The 24,487-nt window shown below is 41.9% G+C and overlaps 1 protein-coding gene across 3 annotated transcripts in view; it reads right to left on the bottom strand.

Moving 5' to 3' along the window:
• Positions 1-21,212, bottom strand: part of LOC139750894 (uncharacterized) — a 145,438-nt gene extending 124,226 nt beyond the window's left edge. Inside the window, exons 1-2 of one of the 3 annotated variants that reach the window (XM_071665763.1) lie at positions 21,087-21,197; positions 19,303-20,692 (exon numbers count right to left, since the gene is read on the bottom strand). The gene's annotated coding sequence lies outside the window, so the exon portion shown is untranslated. Of the gene's footprint in view, positions 1-19,302 lie in introns of all 3 variants that reach the window. The other 2 variants (XM_071665761.1, XM_071665764.1) reach the window with 2 other exon arrangements.
• Between the last annotated feature and the right edge of the window lie 3,275 nt (positions 21,213-24,487).

Genomic DNA, 24,487 nt, shown 5'->3' on the forward strand with positions numbered 1-24,487 from the left:
AAAGATGGAGTGAAAAAGATTTTGTGTGATCGGGGCCTAAAAATTTGCAGGAGGGGGGAAAGGAGGGCAAGGAATAGAGTGAATTGGAGCAAATGTGGTATCCCGGGGGTTGACGTGTTTGTCATGGATTGAATCAAGGCATGGAAAAAAAAAAAAAAAAAAAAAAAAAAAAAAAAAAAAAAAAAAAAAAAAAAGGGGGGGGGGGGGGGGGGGGGGGGGGGGGGGTTGGGGTAAAAGGGGAAAGCGGGGTTGAAAAATTTCGTTTTAATTTTAAAAGGGTAAAGGGGGGGGTTTGGGATTTCCCTTTTGGCTGTTTCCTTTCGCAACCCCCAAAAGGGGAAAGGCGAAAAAAAAAAAAAAAAAAAAAAAAATATATATATATATATATATTATATATAAAAAAAATATATATATATAAATATATATATATATATATATATTTTAAATTTTTTTTTTTTATTTATTTAAAATTTTTGGGTGTTTCCCCTTGTTAGCGAAAAAGGTAAAAACCCCCAAAAACACAGAAAAATGCCCAACCCAAAAACCCAAAAACACAAAGTTAAAAAATACAAAACACGCCCACAAACGCCACATTATGCCCCCTACCTAAAAACAATTTCCCCCGGGGGATACAAAAACATATTAAAAACCCCAGACAAATACATATATACACATGTACATAATTTATACTTCTCCCTTTTTTCCCTTCCCTCGCCAACCCGCCCCACATGAAAAAACACCCCCCTCCCCCTCCGGGCGAGGTAGCCAGGAAAAAACAACAAAGGCCCCTTTTGTTCACACCAGTCCCCTACTGTCGTTAATGACCGAAACCACAAACCCCTTTTCCACTTTTAGGCCCCACAAAACTTTCCATGGTTTAAACCCAACCTCCCCAAGCCCCGGGTTTAATTTAAATTTACAGCAGTCGACCCCGGTATACCCCAACGTTCAATTTACTCTATTCCTTGCACCCTTTTACCCCCTGCATGTTCCCGGCCCCCAACACTCAAAATCTTTTCACTCCATCTTTCCCCCCTCCAAAAATTTTGGGCTCCCACTTCTTGTTCCCCCCACCTTTTGACACATATATCCTCTTTCAATCTTTCCTACTCATTTTCTCCATGTGACCAAACCATTTCAAAACCCCTCTTCGCCTCTCAACCACACTCTTTTTTTTTTACCACCAAACTCTCTTACCCTTTATTTTCTTACTCGATCAAACCCCCTCAACCATTTTGTCCTCAAAAAACTCATTTCCAAACATCCACCCTCCTCCCCAAACCCTTTCCCTTTGCCCACTCCCCCCCAAACCCTAAACAATTTTTGGAACCACTATTCCCCCAAAATACCCATTTTTGCTTCCGAGATAATTTTCTTGCTTTTCCCCACATTCTTCCAAGGGTCCCAGAAATTTTGCCCCTCCCCACCCCTTTATTTTTTCCGCTTCCATGGTTTTTCCCTCCCTGAAATTTCCCCTCCCAATTTTCTAAAACCTTCCCCTTCTCCCGTTTTTCTCCATTCAAACTTACCCTCCCATTGATTGACCTCAAACCCCACTGTTTCCCAAAAAAACCTTGCTCTTATTTACATTTACTCTTAACTTTCTTCTTTCCAAAACTTTAACCCAAAATCAATCACCCGCTTTTTGATTTTCCCCACCCGAAACAGCCACCACATGTATCATTCAGGGAAAAAACAACTGGCTCACTTTCCCCAAACCCTCTTATCCACAACAGGCTGCAAAACTTGCCCCTTTTCCAAAAAATTTTTGCATTCACCTTCCCCAACCAAAACCCCCTCCAAAATAATTAAAAACCATGGGACATAAAACACCCCTGCCGCAAACCCATTTTAATGGGAACCAATCACTTTCCTCTCTTCCTACCCGTCAATGCCCTTTAAACCTCGATAAAAAAAATTTTTACTGTTTCAAACAACTTGCCTTTCCCCCACCATATATTCCTTTTACCTTCCAAAAGCATCTCTATCAACTCAATTTTAAAAGCCTTCTCCAAATCTATGAATGCTACATACGAATCCATCTGTTTTTCTCACATACATTTTTCACAAGTATTTCTCACATACATTCTTCAAAGCAAACACCTGATCCACACCTCCTCTTCCACTTCTGAAACCATGCTCTTCCCAATCTGATGCTCTGTACATGCCTTCACCCTTTCAATCAATACCCTCCCATAAAATTTCCCAAGAATACTCAACAAACTTATACATCTGTAATTTAAACACTCATCTTTATCCCCTTTGCCTTTGTACAATGGCACTATGCATGCATTCCGCCAATCCTTAGCCACTTCACCATGAGCCATACATACAATGAGTATCCTCACCAACCAGTCAACAACGCAGTCACCCTCCTTTTTAATAAATTCCACTGCAATACCATCCAAACCCGCTGCCTTGCCGGCTTTCATATTCCGCAATGCTTTCACTGCCTCTTTGTTCACCAAACCACTCTCCTTGACCCTCTCACTTCGCACACCACCTCGACCAAAACACCTTATATCTGCCACTCAATCATCAAACATATAAAAAAACATTCAAAATACTCACTCCATCTTCTCACTTCACCACTACTTGTTATTACCTCCCTATTAGCCCCCTTCACCGATGTTCCCATTTGTTCTCTTGTCTTACGCACTTTATTTACCTCCTTCCAAAACATCTTTTTATCCTCCATAAGATTTAATAATACTCTCTCACCCCAACTCTCATTTGCCCTTTTTTTCACCTATTGCATTTTTCTCTTGACCTCCTGCCTCTTTCTTTTATACATCTCCCAGTCATTCGCACTACTCTGCAAAAATCGTCCAAACGCTTCTCTCATCTCTTTCACTAACAATCTTACTTCTTCATCCCACCACTCACGACCCTTTCTAATCTGCCCACCTCCCACACTTCTCATGCCACTCGCGACTTTTGCGCAAGCCATCACTGCTTCTCTAAATACATCCCATTCCTCCCCCACTCCCCTTACATCATTTGGTCTCACTTTTTTCCATTCGGCACTCAGTCTCTCCTGGTACTTCCTCACACAAGTCTCCTTTCCAAGCTCACTTACTCTCACCACTCTCTTCACGCCAACATTCTCTCTTCTTTCCTGAAAACCTCTATAAATCTTCACCTTCGCCTCCACAACATAATGATCAGACATCCTTCCAGTTGCCCCTCTCAGCACATCAACATCCAAAAGTCTCTCTTCCATGCGCCTATCAATTAACACATTATCCAAAAACGCTCTCTGGCTATCTCTCCTACTTACATAAGTATACTTATGTATATCTCTTTTTTAACCAAGTATTCCCAATCACCCGTCCTTTTTCAGCACACAAATCCAAAAGCTCTTCGTCATTTCCATTTACAACACTGAACACCCAATGTACACCAATAATATTTTCAACTGCCATTTTACTCACTTTTACATTCAAATCACCCATAACTATACCCCGGTTTCGTGCAACAAAGCTGCTAGCACACTCGCTCAGCTGCTACCAAAACACTTGCCTCTCATGATCTTTCTTCTCATGCCCAGGTGCGTAGACATCAATAATCACCCATCTCTCTCCATCCACTTTTTGTTTTACCCATACTAATTTAGAGTTTACTTTCTTGCACTCTATCATATATTCCCACAACTCCTGCTTCAGGAGGAGTGCTACTCCTTCCTTTCCTCTTATCCTCTCACAAACTCCTGACTTTACTCTCAAGACATTCCCAAACCACTCTTCCCCTTTACCCTTGAGCTTCGTTTCACTCAGAGCCAAAAGATCCAGGTTCCTTTCCTCAAACATACTACCTATCTTTCCTTTTTTCTCATCTTGGTTACATCCACACACATTCAGACACCCCAATCTGAGCCTTCAAGGAGGATGAGCACTCCCCGCGCGACTCCTTCTTCTGTTTCCCCTTTTGGAAAGTTAAAATACAAGGAGGGGAGGGTTTCTAGCCCCCCGCTCCCGTCCCCTTTAGTCGCCTTCTACGACACGTGGGAAATGCATGAGAAGTATTCTTTCTCCCCTATCCCCGGGGATATATATATAAATATATATATATATATATATATATATATATATATATATATATATATATATATATATATATATATATATATATATATATATATATGAGAAGAGTGGGAGGTGGGTTGATTAGAAAGGGTAGTGAGTGGTGGGATGAAGAAGTAAGAGTATTAGTGAAAGAGAAGAGAGAGGCATTTGGACGATTTTTGCAGGGAAAAAATGAAATTGAGTGGGAGACGTATAAAAGAAAGAGACAGGAGGTCAAGAGAAAGGTGCAAGAGGTGAAAAAAAGGGCAAATGAGAGTTGGGGTGAGAGAGTATCATTAAATTTTAGGGAGAATAAAAAGATGTTCTGGAAGGAGGTAAATAAAGTGCGTAAGACAAGGGAGCAAATGGGAACTTCAGTGAAGGGCGCAAATTGGGAGGTGATAACAAGTAGTGGTGATGTGAGAAGGAGATGGAGTGAGTATTTTGAAGGTTTGTTGAATGTGTTTGATGATAGAGTGGCAGATATAGGGTGTTTTGGTCGAGGTGGTGTGCAAAGTGCGAGGGTTAGGGAAAATGATTTGGTAAACAGAGAAGAGGTAGTAAAAGCTTTGCGGAAGATGAAAGCCGGCAAGGCAGCAGGTTTGGATGGTATTGCAGTGGAATTTATTAAAAAAGATGGTGACTGTATTATTGACTTGTTGGTAAGGTTATTTAATGTATGTATGACTCATGGTGAGGTGCCTGAGGATTGGCGGAATGCGTGCATAGTGCCATTGTACAAAGGCAAAGGGGATAAGAGTGAGTGCTCAAATTACAGAGGTATAAGTTTGTTGAGTATTCCTGGCAAATTATAAGGGAGGGTATTGATTGAGAGGGTGAAGGCATGTACACAGCATCAGATTGGGGAAGAGCAGTGTGGTTTCAGAAGTGGTAGAGGATGTGTGGATCAGGTGTTTGCTTTGAAGAATGTATGTGAGAAATACTTAGAAAAGCAAATGGATTTGTATGTAGCATTTATGGATCTGGAGAAGGCATATGATAGAGTTGATAGAGATGCTCTGTGGAAGGTATTAAGAATATATGGTGTGGGAGGCAAGTTGTTAGAAGCAGTGAAAAGTTTTTATCGAGGATGTAAGGCATGTGTACGTGTAGAAAGAGAGGAAAGTGATTGGTTCTCAGTGAATGTAGGTTTGCGGCAGGGGTGTGTGATGTCTCCATGGTTGTTTAATTTGTTTATGGATGGGGTTGTTAGGGAGGTGAATGCAAGAGTTTTGGAAAGAGGGGCAAGTATGAAGTCTGTTGGGGATGAGAGAGCTTGGGAAGTGAGTCAGTTGTTGTTCGCTGATGATTCAGCGCTGGTGGCTGATTCATGTGAGAAACTGCAGAAGCTGGTGACTGAGTTTGGTAAAGTGTGTGAAAGAAGAAAGTTAAGAGTAAATGTGAATAAGAACAAGGTTATTAGGTACAGTAGGGTTGAGGGTCAAGTCAATTGGGAGGTGAGTTTGAATGGAGAAAAACTGGAGGAAGTGAAGTGTTTTAGATATCTGGGAGTGGATCTGGCAGCGGATGGAAACATGGAAGCGGAAGTGGATCATAGGGTGGGGGAGGGGGCGAAAATTCTGGGAGCCTTGAAGAATGTGTGGAAGTCGAGAACATTATCTCGGAAAGCAAAAATGGGTATGTTTGAAGGAACAGTGGTTCCAACAATGTTGTATGGTTGCGAGGCGTGGACTATGGATAGAGTTGTGCGCAGGAGGATGGATGTGCTGGAAATGAGATGTTTGAGGACAATGTGTGGTGTGAGGTGGTTTGATCGAGTAAGTAACGTAAGGGTAAGAGAGATGTGTGGAAATAAAAAGAGCGTGGTTGAGAGAGCAGAAGAGGGTGTTTTGAAATGGTTTGGTCACATGGAGAGAATGAGTGAGGAAAGATTGACCAAGAGGATATATGTGTCGGAGATGGAGGGAACGAGGAGAAGAGGGAGACCAAATTGGAGGTGGAAAGATGGAGTGAAAAAGATTTTGTGTGATCGGGGCCTGAACATGCAGGAGGGTGAAAGGAGGGCAAGGAATAGAGTGAATTGGAGCGATGTGGTATACCGGGGTTGACGTGCTGTCAGTGGATTGAATCAAGGCATGTGAAGCGTCTGGGGTAAACCATGGAAAGCTGTGTAGGTATGTATATTTGCGTGTGTGGACGTATGTATATACATGTGTATGGGGGTGGGTTGGGCCATTTCTTTCGTCTGTTTCCTTGCGCTACCTCGCAAACGCGGGAGACAGCGACAAAGCAAAAAAAAAAAAAAAAAAAAAAAAATATATATATATATATATATATATATATATATATATATATATATATATATATATATATATATATATATATATATATATATATTATTCATTATTATATTATACTTTGTCGCTGTCTCCTGCGTTAGCGAGGTATCCCAAGTAAACAGCTGAAGGAATGGCCCAACCCACCCACATACACATGTATATACAAACACGCCCACAAACGCACATATGCATACCTATACATTTCAGTGTATACATACATATTCATACACAGACAAATACATATATACACATGTACATATTCATACTTGCTGCCCTCAGCCATTCCCGTCGCCACCCCGCCACACATGAAATGGCACCCCCTCTCCCCGCTCGCGCGCGAGGTAGCACGAGGAAAAGACAACAAAGGCCTCATTCGTTCACACTCAGTCTCTAGCTGTTATGTGTAATGCACTGAAACCACAACTTCCTTTCCACTTCTAGGCCCCACAAAACTTTCCATGGTTTACCCTAGACACTCCACAAGCCTTGGTTCAATCCATTGACAGCACGTCGACCCCGGTATACCACATCGTTCTAATTCACTCTATTCCTTGCACGCCTTTCACCCTCCTGCATGTTCAGGACCCGATCACTCAAAATCTGCTTCACTCCATCATTCCACCTCCAATTTGGTCTCCCACTTCTCCTCGTTCCCTCCACCTCTGACACATATATCCTCTTTGCCAATCTTTCCTGACTCATTTTCTCCATGTGACCAAACCATTTCAATACACCCTCTTCTGCTCTCTCAACCACACTCTTTTTATTACCACTCATCTCTCTTACCCTTTCATTACTTACTCGATCAAACCACCTCACACCACATTTTGTCCTCAAACATCTCATTTCCAACACATCCACCCTCCTCCGCACAACCCTTTCTATAGCCCACGTCTCGCAACCATATATCATTGTTGGAACCACTATTCCCCCAAATATACCCATTTTTGCTCTCCGAGATAATTTTCTTGCTTTCCACACATTCTTCTACGCTCCTAGAACCTTCGCCTACTCACCCATCCTGTGACTCACCTCCGCTTCCATGGTTCCATCCGCTGTTAAATCCACTCCCAGATATCTAAAACTCTTCACTTCGTCCAGTTTTTCTCTATTCAAACTTACCTCCTAGTTGACTTGTACCTCAACCCTACTGTACATAAGAACCTTGCTCTTATTCACATTTACTCTCAGCTTTCTTCTTTCATACACTTCACCAAACTCAATCATCAGCTTCTGGAGTTTCTCACCCGAATCAGCCACCAGCGATGTATCATCAGGGAACAACAACTGACTCACTTCCCAAGCCCTCTTATCCACAACAGGCTGCATACTTGCCCCTCTCTCCAAAACTCTTGCATTCACCTTCCTAACAACCCCATCCATAAATAGATTAAATAACCATGGGTACATAACACACCCCTGCCGCAAACCGACATTCAATGGGAACCAATCACTTTCCTCTCTTCCTACTTGTACATATGCCTTACATCCTCGATAAAATCTTTTCACTGTTTCTAGCAACTTGCTTCCCACACCATATATTCTTAATACCTTCCACAAAGCATCTCTATCAACTCTATCGTATGCCTTCTCCAGATCCAGAAATGCTACATACAAATCCATTTGTTTTTCTATGTATTTCTCACATACATTCTTCAAAGTAAACACTTGATCCACACATCCTCTACCACTTGTGAAACCACACTGCTCTTCCCCAATCTGATGCTCTGTACATGCCTTCACCCTCTCAATCAATACCCTCCCATATAATTTACCAGGAATACTCAACAAACTTATACCTCTGTAATTTGAGCACTCACTTTTATCTCCTTTGCCTTTGTACAACGGCACTATGCATACATTCCGCCAATCCTCATGTACTTCACCATGAGCCATAAGTACAATGAATATCCTTACCAACCAGTCAACAACACAGTCACCCTCTTTTTTAATGAATTTCGCTGCAATACCATTCAAACCCGCCGCCTTGCCGGCTCTCATCTTCCGTAAAGATTTCACTACCTCTTCTTTGTTTACCAAACCATTCTCTCTGACTCTCACTTCTCACACCACCTCGACCAAAACACCCTATATCTGCTACTCTATCAACAAACACATTCAACAAACCTTCAAAATACTCACTCCATCTTCTCACATCAGCACTACTTCTTATCACCTCCCCATTAACCCCCTTCACCAATATTCCCATTTGTTCTCTTGTCTTACGCACTTTATTTACCACCTTCCAAAACATCTTTATATATATGTATATATATATATATATATATATATATATATATATATATATATATATATATATATATATATATATATATATATATATATATATATATGCCCATACACGTACACATATATATGATTGTACATATTCATACTTGCTTGCCCTCATCCATTCCCGGCAACGCCGTTCCCCACAGGAAATTACATCGCTACCCCCTGCTTCAGCGAGGTAGCGCCAGGTAAACAGACAAAAGAGGACACATTGGTTCATACTCAGTCTCTAGCTGTCATGTGTAATGCACCGAAATCACAGCTCCCTGTCCACATCCAGGCTCCACAGACCTTTCCATGGTTTAACCCAGACGTTTCACATTCCCTGGATCAGTCCATTGACAGCATGTCGACCCCGGTATACCACATCGCTCCAGTTCACCCTATTCCTTGCACAACTTTCACACTCCTGTATGTTCAGGCCTCTATCCTTCAAAATCTTTTTCACTCCATCCTTCCACCTCCGATTTGGTCTCCCGCTTCTCCTTGTTCCCTTGAAACATATATCCTGTTTGTCAACCTTTCCTCACTCATTCTCTCCATATGTCAATCCACTTCAACACACCCTCTTCTGCTCTCTCAACTACACCCTTTTTATTACCACACATCTCTCTTACCCTTTCATTACTTACTCGATCAAACCACCTCACACCACACATTGTCCTCAAATATTTCATTTCCAACACATCCACCCTCCTACGTACAACCCTCTTTATAGCCCATGCCCCTCAACCATATATTATTGTTGGAACTACTTTTCCTTCAAACATACCCATTTTTGCTCTCCTAGATAACGTTCTCTCTTTCCACATACTCTTCATCGCTCCCAAAGCCATCGCCCCTTCCCCCATCCATGGTTCCATTCGCTGTTAAGTACACTCCCGGATATATAAAACACTTCACTTCCTCCAATTTTACTCCACTGATACTTACATCCCAACTAACCTGTCCCTCAACCTTGCTGAACCTAATAACGTTTCTCTTATTCATATTTACTCTCAGCTTTCTTCTTTCGCACTCTCTTCCAATCTCAGTCACCAGCTTGTGCAGATTCTCACTCGGTTCAGATACCAGAGGTATATCATCGGCGAACAATAAATTACTCTCTTCCCAAGCCCTCTCATCCCCAACAGACTGTATAGTTGCCCCTCTCTCCAAAACTCTTGCATTTTGCCTCCCTCATTCCCCCCTCCCCTCCATAAACAAATTAAACAACCATGGTACATCACACACCCCTGCCGCAGACCGACCTTCACTGGGAAATAATAACTCTCCTCTCTTTCTACTCGTATACATACTTTACATCCTTGGTAAAATCTTCTCACTGCTTCTGGCAGCTTATCTCCTACACCATTTATCTTTATCTACCCTATCATATGTCTTCTCCAGATCCATAAGTGCCACATATAAATCCATCTGTTTTGCTAAGTAATTTTCACACACATTCTTCAAAGCAAACACCTGATCCACACATCCTCTATCACTACTGAAACCACACTGCTCTTCCCCAATCTGATGCTCTGTACATGCCTTCACCCTCTCAATCAATACCCTCCCATATAATTTTCCAGGTACACTCAACAGACTCATGCCTCTGTAGTTTGAAAACTCATCTTTATCCCCTTTGCCTTTATACAGTGGCACTATACTTGCATTCTTCCAGTCCTCAGGCACTTCACCAATATTCATATATACATACATACAACACAGTCATCCCCTTTCTTGATAAATTCAACTGCAATACCATCCACTCCCGTCGCCGCCACCTTGCTGGATTTCATCTCCCGCGCGGCTGTCACCACCTCTTCTCTATTCACGAAACCACTCTCCCTGACTGTCTTACTTCACATACCACCCAGACCCAAATACCCTACATCTGCCACTCTATCATCAAACACATTAAACAATCCTTCAAAATGCTCACTCTATCTCCTCCTCACTTCATCAATACCGGTTATCACTTCCCCTTTTGCTGCCTTCACCGATGATCCCATTTGTTCTCCTGTCTTTTGCACATTATTTACCGCCTTCCAAAACATATTTCCATTCTCCCTGAAAATCAATAATACTCTCTCACCTCAACTCTCATTTTCCTTCTTTTTCAACCCCCGCACCCTTCTCTTTACCTCCTGCCGCTTTCTCTTATACATCTCCCAATCATTTGCACTCCTTCCCTGTAAGAACCACCTAAATGCCTCTCTTTTTTATTTCATTAGCAACTTTACTTCATCCCACCACTCACTGTCCTTTTTTAATCTGCGCACTTCCCACCTCTCATGCCACATTCATCTTTTGCACTTGCCATCGCTGCTTCCCTAAAACCCTCTCATTCCTCACCCACTGCACTCACCTAGATACCTCTCATTCCTCCCCCACTGCTCTCACCTTTTGCCATTTAGCACCCAGTCTCTCCAGGTATTCCTTCACACAAGTCTCCTTTCCAAGCTCACTTACTCTCTCCACTCTCTTCTCTCCGACATTGTCTCCTCATATTCGAAAACCTTCACAGATCTTCACCCTCGCCTCCACAAGTTAGTGATCAGACACCTCATCACCTGCCCCTCTCAGCACATTAACATCCAAGTCTCCTTTTAATAGCCTATCACTGATACGTAATCTAATGATGCCCACTGACCATCTCCTACTCATATACGTATCTGTATCTGTTATCAAACCAGGTGTTCCAATCACCAGTCTTTTTCCAGCTCACAACACAAGCTCTTCAACATTTCTATTCAGAATACTGAATACCCAATGCACACCAATTATACCCACTACTGCCACATTCCTTACCTTCGCATTTAAATCACCCATAACTAACACCCGCTCTCGTGCACCAGGACTGCTGACACACACAACCGCACCCAAAACACTTGTCTCTCATTATCTTTCTTCTCATGCCCAGGTGCACAGGCACCAGCAATCACCCATCTCTCTCCATCCACTTTCAGTTTTATCCACATCAATCTAGAATATACTTTCTTACACTCTATCACACACTCCCACAACTAATGCTTCAAAAGTAGCGCAAGTCCTTTCTTAGCTCTTGTCCTCTCACCAACCCCTGACTTTACTCCTAAGACGTTTCCAAACCATTCTTCCCCCTTTACCTTTGAGCTTCGTTTCACTCAGAGCCAGAACATCAAGGTTTCTTTCCTCAAACATACTACCTAACTCTCCTTTATTCTCATCTTAGTTACATCCACACACATTCAGACATCCCAATCTGAGGCTTCGAGGAGGATGAGCACTCCCCCGCTTGACTTCTTCTGTTTCCTCTATTAGAAATTGAAATACAAGAAGGGTAGGGTTTCGAGCCCTCAGCAAAGCCTCCTTTTGTCGCCTCCTACGACACGCGGGGAATACGGAGGTAAAATGTCTTTCTCCCCAGCATCTGGGATAAGAAGTAGACATATCTTGCATATAAACGAGTATAAAAAGATATGAAGCAACAGAAGTATGAAACAGGGATTTCCTAAACTTTTCATGCATGTAGGTCACTGGAGGACATCCGCTGTGTCACCTTCACCATATATCTGATTCTATACTGAGTCTGAATCACAATCAAGAACATATCATACCACACAAACCCTTACTAGATACGTGAGAAATACAACCCTTATATTATCAGTGTCTTTATTAGTTAGTAACAAACTAAGTAACAAACAAGTAGTGGTGATGTGAGAAGGAGATGGAGTGAGTATTTTGAAGGTTTGTTGAATGTGTTTGATGATAGAGTGGCAGATATAGGGTGTTTTGGTCGAGGTGGTGTGCAAAGTGAGAGGGTTAGGGAAAATGATTTGGTAAACAGAGAAGAGGTAGTGAAAGCTTTGCGGAAGATGAAAGCCGGCAAGGCAGCAGGTTTGGATGGTATTGCAGTGGAATTTATTAAAAAAGGGGGTGACTGTATTGTTGACTGGTTGGTAAGGTTATTTAATGTATGTATGACTCATGGTGAGGTGCCTGAGGATTGGCGGAATGCGTGCATAGTGCCATTGTACAAAGGCAAAGGGGATAAGAGTGAGTGCTCAAATTACAGAGGTATAAGTTTGTTGAGTATTCCTGGTAAATTATATGGGAGGGTATTGATTGAGAGGGTGAAGGCATGTACAGAGCATCAGATTGGGGAAGAGCAGTGTGGTTTCAGAAGTGGTAGAGGATGTGTGGATCAGGTGTTTGCTTTGAAGAATGTATGTGAGAAATACTTAGAAAAGCAAATGGATTTGTATGTAGCATTTATGGATCTGGAGAAGGCATATGATAGAGTTGATAGAGATGCTCTGTGGAAGGTATTAAGAATATATGGTGTGGGAGGAAATTTGCTAGAAGCAGTGAAAAGTTTTTATCGAGGATGTAAGGCATGTGTACGTGTAGGAAGAGAGGAAAGTGATTGGTTCTCAGTGAATGTAGGTTTGCGGCAGGGGTGTGTGATGTCTCCATGGTTGTTTAATTTGTTTATGGATGGGGTTGTTAGGGAGGTAAATGCAAGAGTTTTGGAAAGAGGGGCAAGTATGAAGTCTGTTGGGGATGAGAGAGCTTGGGAAGTGAGTCAGTTGTTGTTCGCTGATGATACAGCGCTGGTGGCTGATTCATGTGAGAAACTGCAGAAGCTGGTGACTGAGTTTGGAAAAGTGTGTGGAAGAAGAAAGTTAAGAGTAAATGTGAATAAAAGCAAGGTTATTAGGTACAGTAGGGTTGAGGGTCAAGTCAATTGGGAGGTGAGTTTGAATGGAGAAAAACTGGAGGAAGTGAAGTGTTTTAGATATCTGGGAGTGGATCTGGCAGCGGATGGAACCATGGAAGCGGAAGTGGATCATAGGGTGGGGGAGGGGGCGAAAATCCTGGGGGCCTTGAAGAATGTGTGGAAGTCGAGAACATTATCTCGGAAAGCAAAAATGGGTATGTTTGAAGGAATGGTGGTTCCAACAATGTTGTATGGTTGCGAGGCGTGGGCTATGGATAGAGTTGTGCGCAGGAGGATGGATGTGCTGGAAATGAGATGTTTGAGGACAATGTGTGGTGTGAGGTGGTTTGATCGAGTGAGTAACGTAAGGGTAAGAGAGATGTGTGGAAATAAAAAGAGCGTGGTTGAGAGAGCAGAAGAGGGTGTTTTGAAGTGGTTTGGGCACATGGAGAGGATGAGTGAGGAAAGATTGACCAAGAGGATATATGTGTCGGAGGTGGAGGGAGCAAGGAGAAGAGGGAGACCAAATTGGAGGTGGAAAGATGGAGTGAAAAAGATTTTGTGTGATCGGGGCCTGAACATGGAGGAGGGTGAAAGGAGGGCAAGGAATAGAGTGAATTGGAGCGATGTGGTATACCGGGGTTGACGTGCTGTCAGTGGATTGAAGCAAGGCATGTGAAGCGTCTGGGGTAAACCATGGAAAGCTGTGTAGGTATGTATATTTGCGTGTGTGGACGTATGTATATACATGTGTATGGGGGGGGGGGGGGGGTTGGGCCATTTCTTTCGTCTGTTTCCTTGCGCTACCTCGCAAACGCGGGAGACAGCGACAAAGTATAATAAAAAAAAAAAAAATAACAAACTAAGCTTTTAAATGATTTGTATTGATAATCAGAATTATCAATAAAAAAAATCAAATGAGAGAATTGTGTAAATCTGTGCAGTGAAGAAAGTTAAATGTGTAAAACACTGTGTAAATGTGTAAACCAATGCAGCATTCCTGAGCACACATTTGTAAACTAAACGAAACTAACATGCCATGAGGTATATTTTACCTTTTTCTGTAGAAGAGACTCAGATAATATGAAAAAAGTATATTGTTAGTTTTATTTTCATCCATCTGTGGACCACTGGGTAATGGTCTATGGATCACAGGACAAGAACCCGTGGGGTAAACCTTTCTTCATAACATCAATGAAGACGTGTGAGCGGCGAATGTTAGGCTTACCCCAGCCATTATTCTCCTTTCGTGTATATAAACAATTACAACTACTAATCTGTCTTGTGTAATGATTTCCTTGAGTAAACTCATCAATCTTTCCTTCATCCTTCTTGTAAGGTCGTTCATTTCTTCTTTTATTCACCAGTATTCAAATAATCTATGAACTGTTTTAAAACTGTTTTATAGTGTAATTTTCCCCTTCATACTGAATATGAAAAAAGTTATTTTATACCGAAATGCGATAAAAATGCTTTCTTGATGGGAAGAATCGTTTCTTATCATTTAAACAGAATTAATATGGACTATCAGGGTATTTCAGAGACGCACGAAGAGTAATGTTTGTGATAAGAGAAACTTACTGAGTCTTGATTATGTCTATATTGTGTGACACTGTGAGAGCTAAGATGATATCATAATTATGTCTGTATTGTGTGACACTGTGAGAACTAAGATGATATCATAATTATGTCTGTATTGTGTGACACAGTGAGAACTAAGATGATATCATAATTATGTCTGTATTGTGTGACACAGTGAGAACTAAGATGATATCATAATTATGTCTGTATTGTGTGACACTGTGAGAACTGAGATGATATCATAATTATGTCTGTATTGTGTGACACTGTGAGAACTGAGGATGATATCATAATTATGTCTGTATTGTGTGACACTGTGAGAACTGAGATGATATCATAATTATGTCTGTATTGTGTGACACTGTGAGAACTAAGATGATATCATAATTATGTCTGTATTGTGTGACACTGGTGAGAACTGAGATGATATCACTAATTATGTCTAGTATTCGTGTGACACTAGTGAGATAAATACTTAAGATGATATCTCATAATTAGTGTCACTGTATTGTGTGACACTGTGAGAACAGAGATGATATCATATTATGTCTGTATTGTGTGGCCCACTGAGAGACCTGAGATTGATATCCCTAATTTTGTCTGTATTGTGTGACACACTGTTGAGACTGAGATGATATCATAATTAATGGGCTGTATTGTGTGACACTGTGAGAACTTAGATGCTATCATAATTTCTGTCTGTATTGTGTGACACTGTGAGACACGAGATGATATCATAATTCTGTCTATATTGTGTGACACAGTGAGAACCTAAGATGATATGATAAATATGTCTGTATTGTGTGACACTGTGAGAACTGAGATGATAATCATAATTATGTCTGTATTGTGTGACACTGATGAGAACTGAGATCGATATCATAATTATGTCTGTATTGTGTGACACTGTGAGAAACTAAGACTGATATCCATAATTATGTCTGCTATTTGTGTGACCACAGTGAGAACTGATGATGATATCACATAAATATGTCTGTATTGTGTGACCACTGTGAAGAACTAAGAATGATATCTTAATTATGTCTGTATTGTGTGACACTGTGAGAACTGAGATGATATCATAATTATGTCTGTATTGTGTGACACTGCTGAGAACTGAGATGATATCATAATTATGTCTGTATTGTGTGACACTGTGAGAACTAAGATGATATCATAATTATGTCTGTATTGTGTGACACTGTGAGAACTGAGATGATATCATAATTATGTCTGTATTGTGTGACACTGTGAGAACTGAGATGATATCATAATTATGTCTGTATTGTGTGACACTGTGAGAACTGAGATGATATCATAATTATGTCTGTATTGTGTGAACACTGTGAGAAACTGAGATGATATCATAATTATGTCTGTATTGTGTGACACTGTGAGAACTGAGATGATATCATAATTATGTCTGTATTGTGTGACACTGTGAGAACTGAGATGATATCATAATTATGTCTGTATTGTGTGACACTGTGAGAACTGAGATGATATCATAATTATGTCTGTATTGTGTGACACTGTGAGAACTGAGATGATATCATAATTATGTCTGTATTGTGTGACACTGTGAGAACTGAGATGATATCATAATTATGTCTGTATTGTGTGACACTGTGAGAACTGAGATGATATCATAATTATGTCTGTATTGTGTGACACTGTGAGAACTGAGATGATATCATAATTATGTCTGTATTGGGTGACACAGTGAGAACTGAGATGATATTCATAATTATGTCTGTATTGTGTGACACTGTGAGAACTGAGATGATATCATAATTATGTCTGTATTGTGTGACACTGTGAGAACTGAGATGATATCATAATTATGTCTGTATTGTGTGACACTGTGAGAACTGAGATGATATCATAATTATGTCTGTATTGTGTGACACTGTGAGAACTGAGATGATATCATAATTATGTCTGTATTGTGTGACACTGTGAGAACTGAGATGATATCATAATTATGTCTGTATTGTGTGACACTGTGAGAACTGAGATGATATCATAATTATGTCTGTATTGTGTGACACTGTGAGAACTGAGATGATATCATAATTATGTCTGTATTGTGTGACACTGTGAGAACTAGATGATATCATAATTATGTCTGTATTGTGTGACACTGTGAGAACTGAGATGATATCATAATTATGTCTGTATTGTGTGACACAGTGAGAACTGAGATGATATCATAATTATGTCTGTATTGTGTGACACTGTGAGAGCTAAGATGATATCATAATTATGTCTGTATTGTGTGACACTGTGAGAGCTAAGATGAATCATAATTATGTCTGTATTGTGTGAACTGTGAGAACTGAGATGATATCATAATTATGTCTGTATTGTGTGACACTGTGAGAACTGAGATGATATCATAATTATGTCTGTATTGTGTGACACTGTGAGAACTGAGATGATATCATAATTATGTCTGTATTGTGTGACACTGTGAGAACTGAGATGATATCATAATTATGTCTGTATTGTGTGACACTGTGAGAACTAAGATGATATCATAATTATGTCTGTATTGTGTGACACTGTGAGAACTGAGATGATATCATAATTATGTCTGTATTGTGTGACACTGTGAGAACTGAGATGATATCATAATTATGTCTGTATTGTGTGACACTGTGAGAACTGAGATGATATCATAATTATGTCTGTATTGTGTGACACTGTGAGAACTGAGATGATATCATAATTATGTCTGTATTGTGTGACACTGTGAGAACTGAGATGATATCATAATTATGTCTGTATTGTGTGACACTGTGAGAACTGAGATGATATCATAATTATGTCTGTATTGTGTGACACTGTGAGAACTGAGATGATATCATAATTATGTCTGTATTGTGTGACACTGTGAGAACTGAGATGATATCATAATTATGTCTGTATTGTGTGACACTGTGAGAACTGAGATGATATCATAATTATGTCTGTATTGTGTGACACTGTGAGAACTGAGATGATATCATAATTATGTCTGTATTGTGTGACACTGTGAGAACTGAGATGATATCATAATTATGTCTGTATTGTGTGACACTGTGAGAACTGAGATGATATCATAATTATGTCTGTATTGTGTGACACTGTGAGAACTGAGATGATATCATAATTATGTCTGTATTGTGTGACACTGTGAGAACTGAGATGATATCATAATTATGTCTGTATTGTGTGACACTGTGAGAACTGAGATGATATCATAATTATGTCTGTATTGTGTGACACTGTGAGAACTGAGATGATATCATAATTATGTCTGTATTGTGTGACACTGTGAGAACTGAGATGATATCATAATTATGTCTGTATTGTGTGACACTGTGAGAACTGAGATGATATCATAATTATGTCTGTATTGTGTGACACTGTGAGAACTGAGATGATATCATAATTATGTCTGTATTGTGTGACACTGTGAGAACTGAGATGATATCATAATTATGTCTGTATTGTGTGACACTGTGAGAACTGAGATGATATCATAATTATGTCTGTATTGTGTGACACTGTGAGAACTGAGATGATATCATAATTATGTCTGTATTGTGTGACACTGTGAGAACTGAGATGATATCATAATTATGTCTGTATTGTGTGACACTGTGAGAACTGAGATGATATCATAATTATGTCTGTATTGTGTGACACTGTGAGAACTGAGATGATATCATAATTATGTCTGTATTGTGTGACACTGTGAGAACTGAGATGATATCATAATTATGTCTGTATTGTGTGACACTGTGAGAACTGAGATGATATCATAATTATGTCTGTATTGTGTGACACTGTGAGAACTGAGATGATATCATAATTATGTCTGTATTGTGTGACACTGTGAGAACTGAGATGATATCATAATTATGTCTGTATTGTGTGACACTGTGAGAACTGAGATGATATCATAATTATGTCTGTATTGTGTGACACTGTGAGAACTGAGATGATATCATAATTATGTCTGTATTGTGTGACACTGTGAGAACTGAGATGATATCATAATTATGTCTGTATTGTGTGACACTGTGAGAACTGAGATGATATCATAATTATGTCTGTATTGTGTGACACTGTGAGAACTGAGGTGATATCATAATTATGTCTGTATTGTGTGACACTGTGAGAACTGAGATGATATCATAATTATGTCTGTATTGTGTGACACAGTGAGAACTGAGATGATATCATAATTATGTCTGTATTGTGTGACACAGTGAGAACTGAGATGATATCATAATTATGTCTGTATTGTGTGACACTGTGAGAACTGAGATGATATCATAATTATGTCTGTATTGTGTGACACTGTGAGAACTGAGATGATATCATAACTCACGCTTCCTGGTGGTGAGGTTGGGATTCCCTGGTTTGTGGCATCCTTCTGCCGAAGATGAGAGGAAAATCTCAGCTTTCCGTCACTGGTCAGGCACAGTTAGTGTCTCACCTTCACTGGTCAGGCACAGTTAGTGTCTCACCTTCACTGGTCAGGCACAGTTAGTGTCTCACCTTCACTGGTCAGGCACAGTTAGTGTCTCACCTTCACTGGTCAGGCACAGTCAGCGTCACACCTTCACTGGTCAGGCACAGTTAGTGTCACACCTTCACTGGTCAGGCACAGTTAGTGTCACACCTTCACTGGTAAGGCACAGTTAGTGTCACACCTTCACTGGTCAGGCACAGTCAGTGTCACACCTTCACTGGTAAGGCACAGTTAGTGTCACACCTTCAGTGGTCAGGCACAGTTGGTGTCTTACCGTCACTGGTCAGGCACATTTAGTGTCACACCTTCACTGGTCAGGCACAGTTAGTGTCACACCTTCACTGGTAAGGCACAGTTGGTGTCTCACCGTCACTGGTCAGGCACAGTTAGTGTCACACCTTCAGTGGTCAGGCACAGTTGGTGTCTCACCGTCACTGGTCAGGCACAGTTGGTGTCTTACCGTCACTGGTCATGCACATTTAGTGTCACACCTTCACTGGTCAGGCACAGTTAGTGTCACACCTTCACTGGTAAGGCACAGTTAGTGTCTCACCTTCACTGGCCAGGCACAGTTGGTGTCTCACCTTCACTGGTAAGGCACAGTTGGTGTCTCACCTTCACTGGTCAGGCACAGTTGGTGTCTCACCGTCACTGGTCAGGCACAGTTGGTGTCTCACCGTCACTGGTCAGGCACAGTTGGTGTCTCACGTCACTGGCCAGGCACAGTTAGTGTCTCACCTTCACTGGTCAGGCACAGTTAGTGTCTCACCTTCACTGGTCAGGCACAATTGGTGTCTCACCTTCACTGGTCAGGCACAGTTAGTGTCTTACCGTCACTGGTCAGGCACAGTTAGTGTCACACCTTCAGTGGTCAGGCACAGTTAGTGTCACACCTTCAGTGGTCAGGCACAGTTGGTGTCTCACCTTCAGTGGTCAGGCACAGTTAGTGTCACACCTTCAGTGGTCAGGCACAGTTGGTGTCTCACCGTCACTGGTCAGGCACAGTTAGTGTCTCACCTTCACTGGTCAGGCACAGTTGATGTCACACCTTCACTGGTCAGGCACAGTTAGCGTCTCACCTTCAGTGGTCAGGCACAGTTAGTGTCTCACCTTCAGTGGTTAGGCACAGTTAGCGTCTCACCTTCAGTGGTTAGGCACAGTTATTGTATCACCTGTTGATTGCATCAATGTCAAATATCTTCGTCACATCCTACTTTGAAGCGTTCCACGTATTCATATGCTGATCCTGGTTTCAAGAAGAATATATTTCCATACATCAAACTGGAGTTTTCAGATGTATAATACTATCTATCGGTGACCCATCAACTTGCACTGAGATAACAGCTGGTCAGGGGCCATCAATAGTACTTGCCAAGTTCAGGCAAATGTTCCCCACAATTTACCATCTTGAAAAGCCTTGCTCTCAACCTAATTTCCCTTACCTAGTTTTCTGGTTAAGGTTCGTCCTGGGAGAGAGACAGTCTTGAGTCAAAATCACTTCCCATGTCATACAAGTGACTGAAGCTGATAACGAGTGTCGCTGATATGTTATCAGTATCACTTGGAGCGGGGAGCCCTCCTAGGGGAGAGCCCGGCCCACCAGTAACCTCCTCCGCAACAGTTAGCCTCGTCACTCTCACCTGAGACTCTCACTCACTCAAGCACTCGAGAGTTATAGATTTTTCAATATAACAACGGGCACTCAAATGAGCGAGGGGAGGGCGGGGTCTCCTGCCACAGTAGGGCAGTACGTACATACGCACAATGAAGGCTGATAAGTCCCCTGGGCGTGAGGAGCGGCCCCTGTGACGAGTCTAGTTAGGAATTAATTTTACCTTAATGACATCATGAAGTCATGCAATACCTCGCCAAATGTTCACGGACTGGTTCACTCGTCACCTTTCCTACGCCCGAGTTGCTACACATGTCAGATAGAGACATGCGTAATATTTGGAATAAAATACACACAATGGCGCACATGGAAACCCAGTGATATACAAGGCAGGCTATGCTGAGAATTCCTCTTTTCTTTTAGCGTTCATACGTTTTATAATATCTTCGTTCGACGGATGTGATAATCACGTTGATTACAATCCAGGTCTCTCTCTCTCTCTCTCTCTCTCTCTCTCTCTCTCTCTCTCTCTCTCTCTCTCTCTCTCTCTCTCTCTCTCTCTCACACACACACACACACAAACAAACACACAACAGTCCTCCACCACAATAACCTTCACCACCAGAACCCCAGCCACCATGAACCACCTCCACCAGGACCCTCCACCAGCACCTTCCTCCACCACCAGGACCCTCCACCACTAGGATCTTCCTTCACCACCATGACCTTCCTCCTCCACCAGCACCTTCCTCCACCACCAGAATCTTCGTCCACCACCAGGACCTTCCTCCTCCACCAGGACCTTCTTCCACCACCAGAATCTTCCTCCTCGTCCACCAGGACCTTCCTCCACCACCAGGACCTTCCTCCACCACCAGGACCCTCCACCAGGACATTGCACCACCAGGACCTTCCTCCACCACCAGGACCCTCCACCAGGACATTGCACCACCAGGACCTTCCTCCACCACCAGGACCTTCCTCCACCACCAGGACCCTCCGCCAGGACCTTGCACCACCAGGACCTCCCTCCTCCACCAGGATTTTCCTCCTCTTCCACCTGGAACTTTCTTCACCACTAGGACCTTCCTCCACCACTAGGACTCCACTACCAGGACCCTCCACCACCAGGCCACCGCCTCCATTATTACCTTCTGCTAAGCGAGTTTCCAGTTGTGTGTGTGTGTGTGTGTGTGTGTGTATGTGTGTGTGTGTGTGTGTGTGTGTGTGTGTGTGTGTGTTGGGAGGGATTACAAACTTTAAAGGGGGAGGGCGAATTATGAACTTTCAAGGGGGGGGGGGGGGGGATTTTGAATTTTCAAAAAGCTGGCGAATTTTGAACTTTCAAGGGTGTGGGGGGTGGGCAATAATAAGCTTTCAAAGGGGGGGGGAGCGAATTATGAAGTGAAGACAATGTTGAATTGGAGAAGAGAAGAGTGATATGTGAGAATACATTGTATCCTAGAAAACTTAACAGGTCTTAAGTATTCTATGTTAAGTTCACTTACTGATACCTGTTAAATTCCCTTGAGTCTGAATGTAGCTGTTGTACAGAAGTAAGTTTATTATGACAAGCGACCAGTTTAGCGAGAAAATAAATCTAGATATTGTAATATGAAACAGATGATACCAAGAACTAAGGAAGATTTGTTTGTTGATTCAAATTGATATACATTTTGTAGGGAGATCTGTTTTTTCTTTTTCAACGTTGGAGGCTCCAGTTTCAGACAGAAGTCCACATCAAGGCCGGCCCTTAACTGGGAGAGAGAGGTTAATGAACGATATGAAGAAGAGACAAAGAAAAATGTATACGAATTCTGGTGGAAGTGGAAAACCCGTCTTTTAGAATGTGCCAGGTCATAGTTATGGGGAAAGACATGAGAGGGTAAAGAGTTCCAAAGCAATGAGGTGTAGGGAAAGAAGCTTATCAAAATGTCCCATCCTTGAGTTACCAGCAACCACACAGTAATCATGTGACGCAGCAGCTTGTCGAGTATTGCGAGGTCTATCTAATGGTGGGGGCGCACAAACAGCCAGCTCTCGGGAGCAAACACCAATGCAATGCTTATGGAAGAGGGAAAGTGAACCAATATTACGGCGTAGGGCAAGGGGGTCAAGTTTTAAAGTTAGCCTGGGATAGTTTACAAATCGTACCGCATACAAGAACGGATTAATCCTTTGCAGCAGCCGTTCGGAAGAAAAAAAAAAATCAACATGTAAACAGGCCCCTCAATTTCGTAGTCAGATTAGTTATTTCCGTAATGTGGGGTTTCCAAGACAGAGTGAGTGTTTCAGAAATACCAAGTATGTTCATCGAGTTAAAAGGCGGAATTACAAAACCATCAAAAAAGAAAGGAATGTAGTGAGGAGTTTTCGATAGAGAAATGGGCAGAAACTAGGTTTTGGAGGCACTAAACTTAACCATATTTCGTCTGTCCCACTAAGATATCCTGTCCGAGTTTCCTTAGGAAGTTGTGTCGAGACGAGATGCAGACCAAGTGAGAGAAGGAGCAGAATTGAACGATGTGGATGAATGCAGTGTTGAGTCGTCAGCGTATGAGTGCATTTGGTTATTTGTAGAAGAAAGGAAATCGTGGATGAAAACGAGAAGAAATGTAGGGGACAGGACAGAACTTTCAGGGACACGGTTATTGATCGGGGGGGGGGGGGGGGGGGGAGGCTGATCCATCAACAACCACAGAGATAGATCGGCCGGAGAGGAAGCTAGATATGAAGGAGCAAAGTGAAGGAGGGAAGCCAAAAGACGAGAGCTTATAGATGAGACTTCGATGCCTCATCTGTCAAAGGATTTGGATATATCAAAGGCAACTACATACGATTCCTCACAATCTTTCAGAGACGATGACCAGACATTATTGAAATAGAAGATATCACCAGTGAATCCAGCCTTACGGAAGCCATCCTGGTGATCAGAGAGAAGAATGTGAGATTCAAGATGTCTGAGGATATGGGAGTTGCGCCTTTCCCCCACAACCTATGTTGTCACGCCTGCCTTCCTCAGCCCCTCCTGAACCCCATCATGTTCACCCTCCCTTAGTCCTTCCCTCCGTTCTGCTACCTCTTCTCACCCCAACCTAAACTCCCAGTCCATTTCCTCCACCAAGATCCCAAGACCCAAGGCCCCTCTCTCGCCTTGATTTAGAACCAACGTAACATTGTGAAACGTTTTCGTTTCTACATTCATATCAATCAGTCCAATATAAGCTTGACGAAATTTGCTTACTGGAGATAATATTGAACATTCAAAACATGAGCATTAACGTTAGAACCTTTGAAGAGAATTTAGCATCTCTTAGTCTGAGTTCGATCTGACCAGGAGTGGTCTGGCAACGTCTCCTCAAGGGCGTGGGTGTTTCCCGTCAGGTCCTTTGGTGGGTGGGTGGAGGACGGGAGGGTAAGTCATGGTGA

Source organism: Panulirus ornatus, chromosome 10 (genome assembly GCF_036320965.1).
Source record: "Panulirus ornatus isolate Po-2019 chromosome 10, ASM3632096v1, whole genome shotgun sequence".
NCBI classification, from domain to species: domain Eukaryota; kingdom Metazoa; phylum Arthropoda; class Malacostraca; order Decapoda; family Palinuridae; genus Panulirus; species Panulirus ornatus.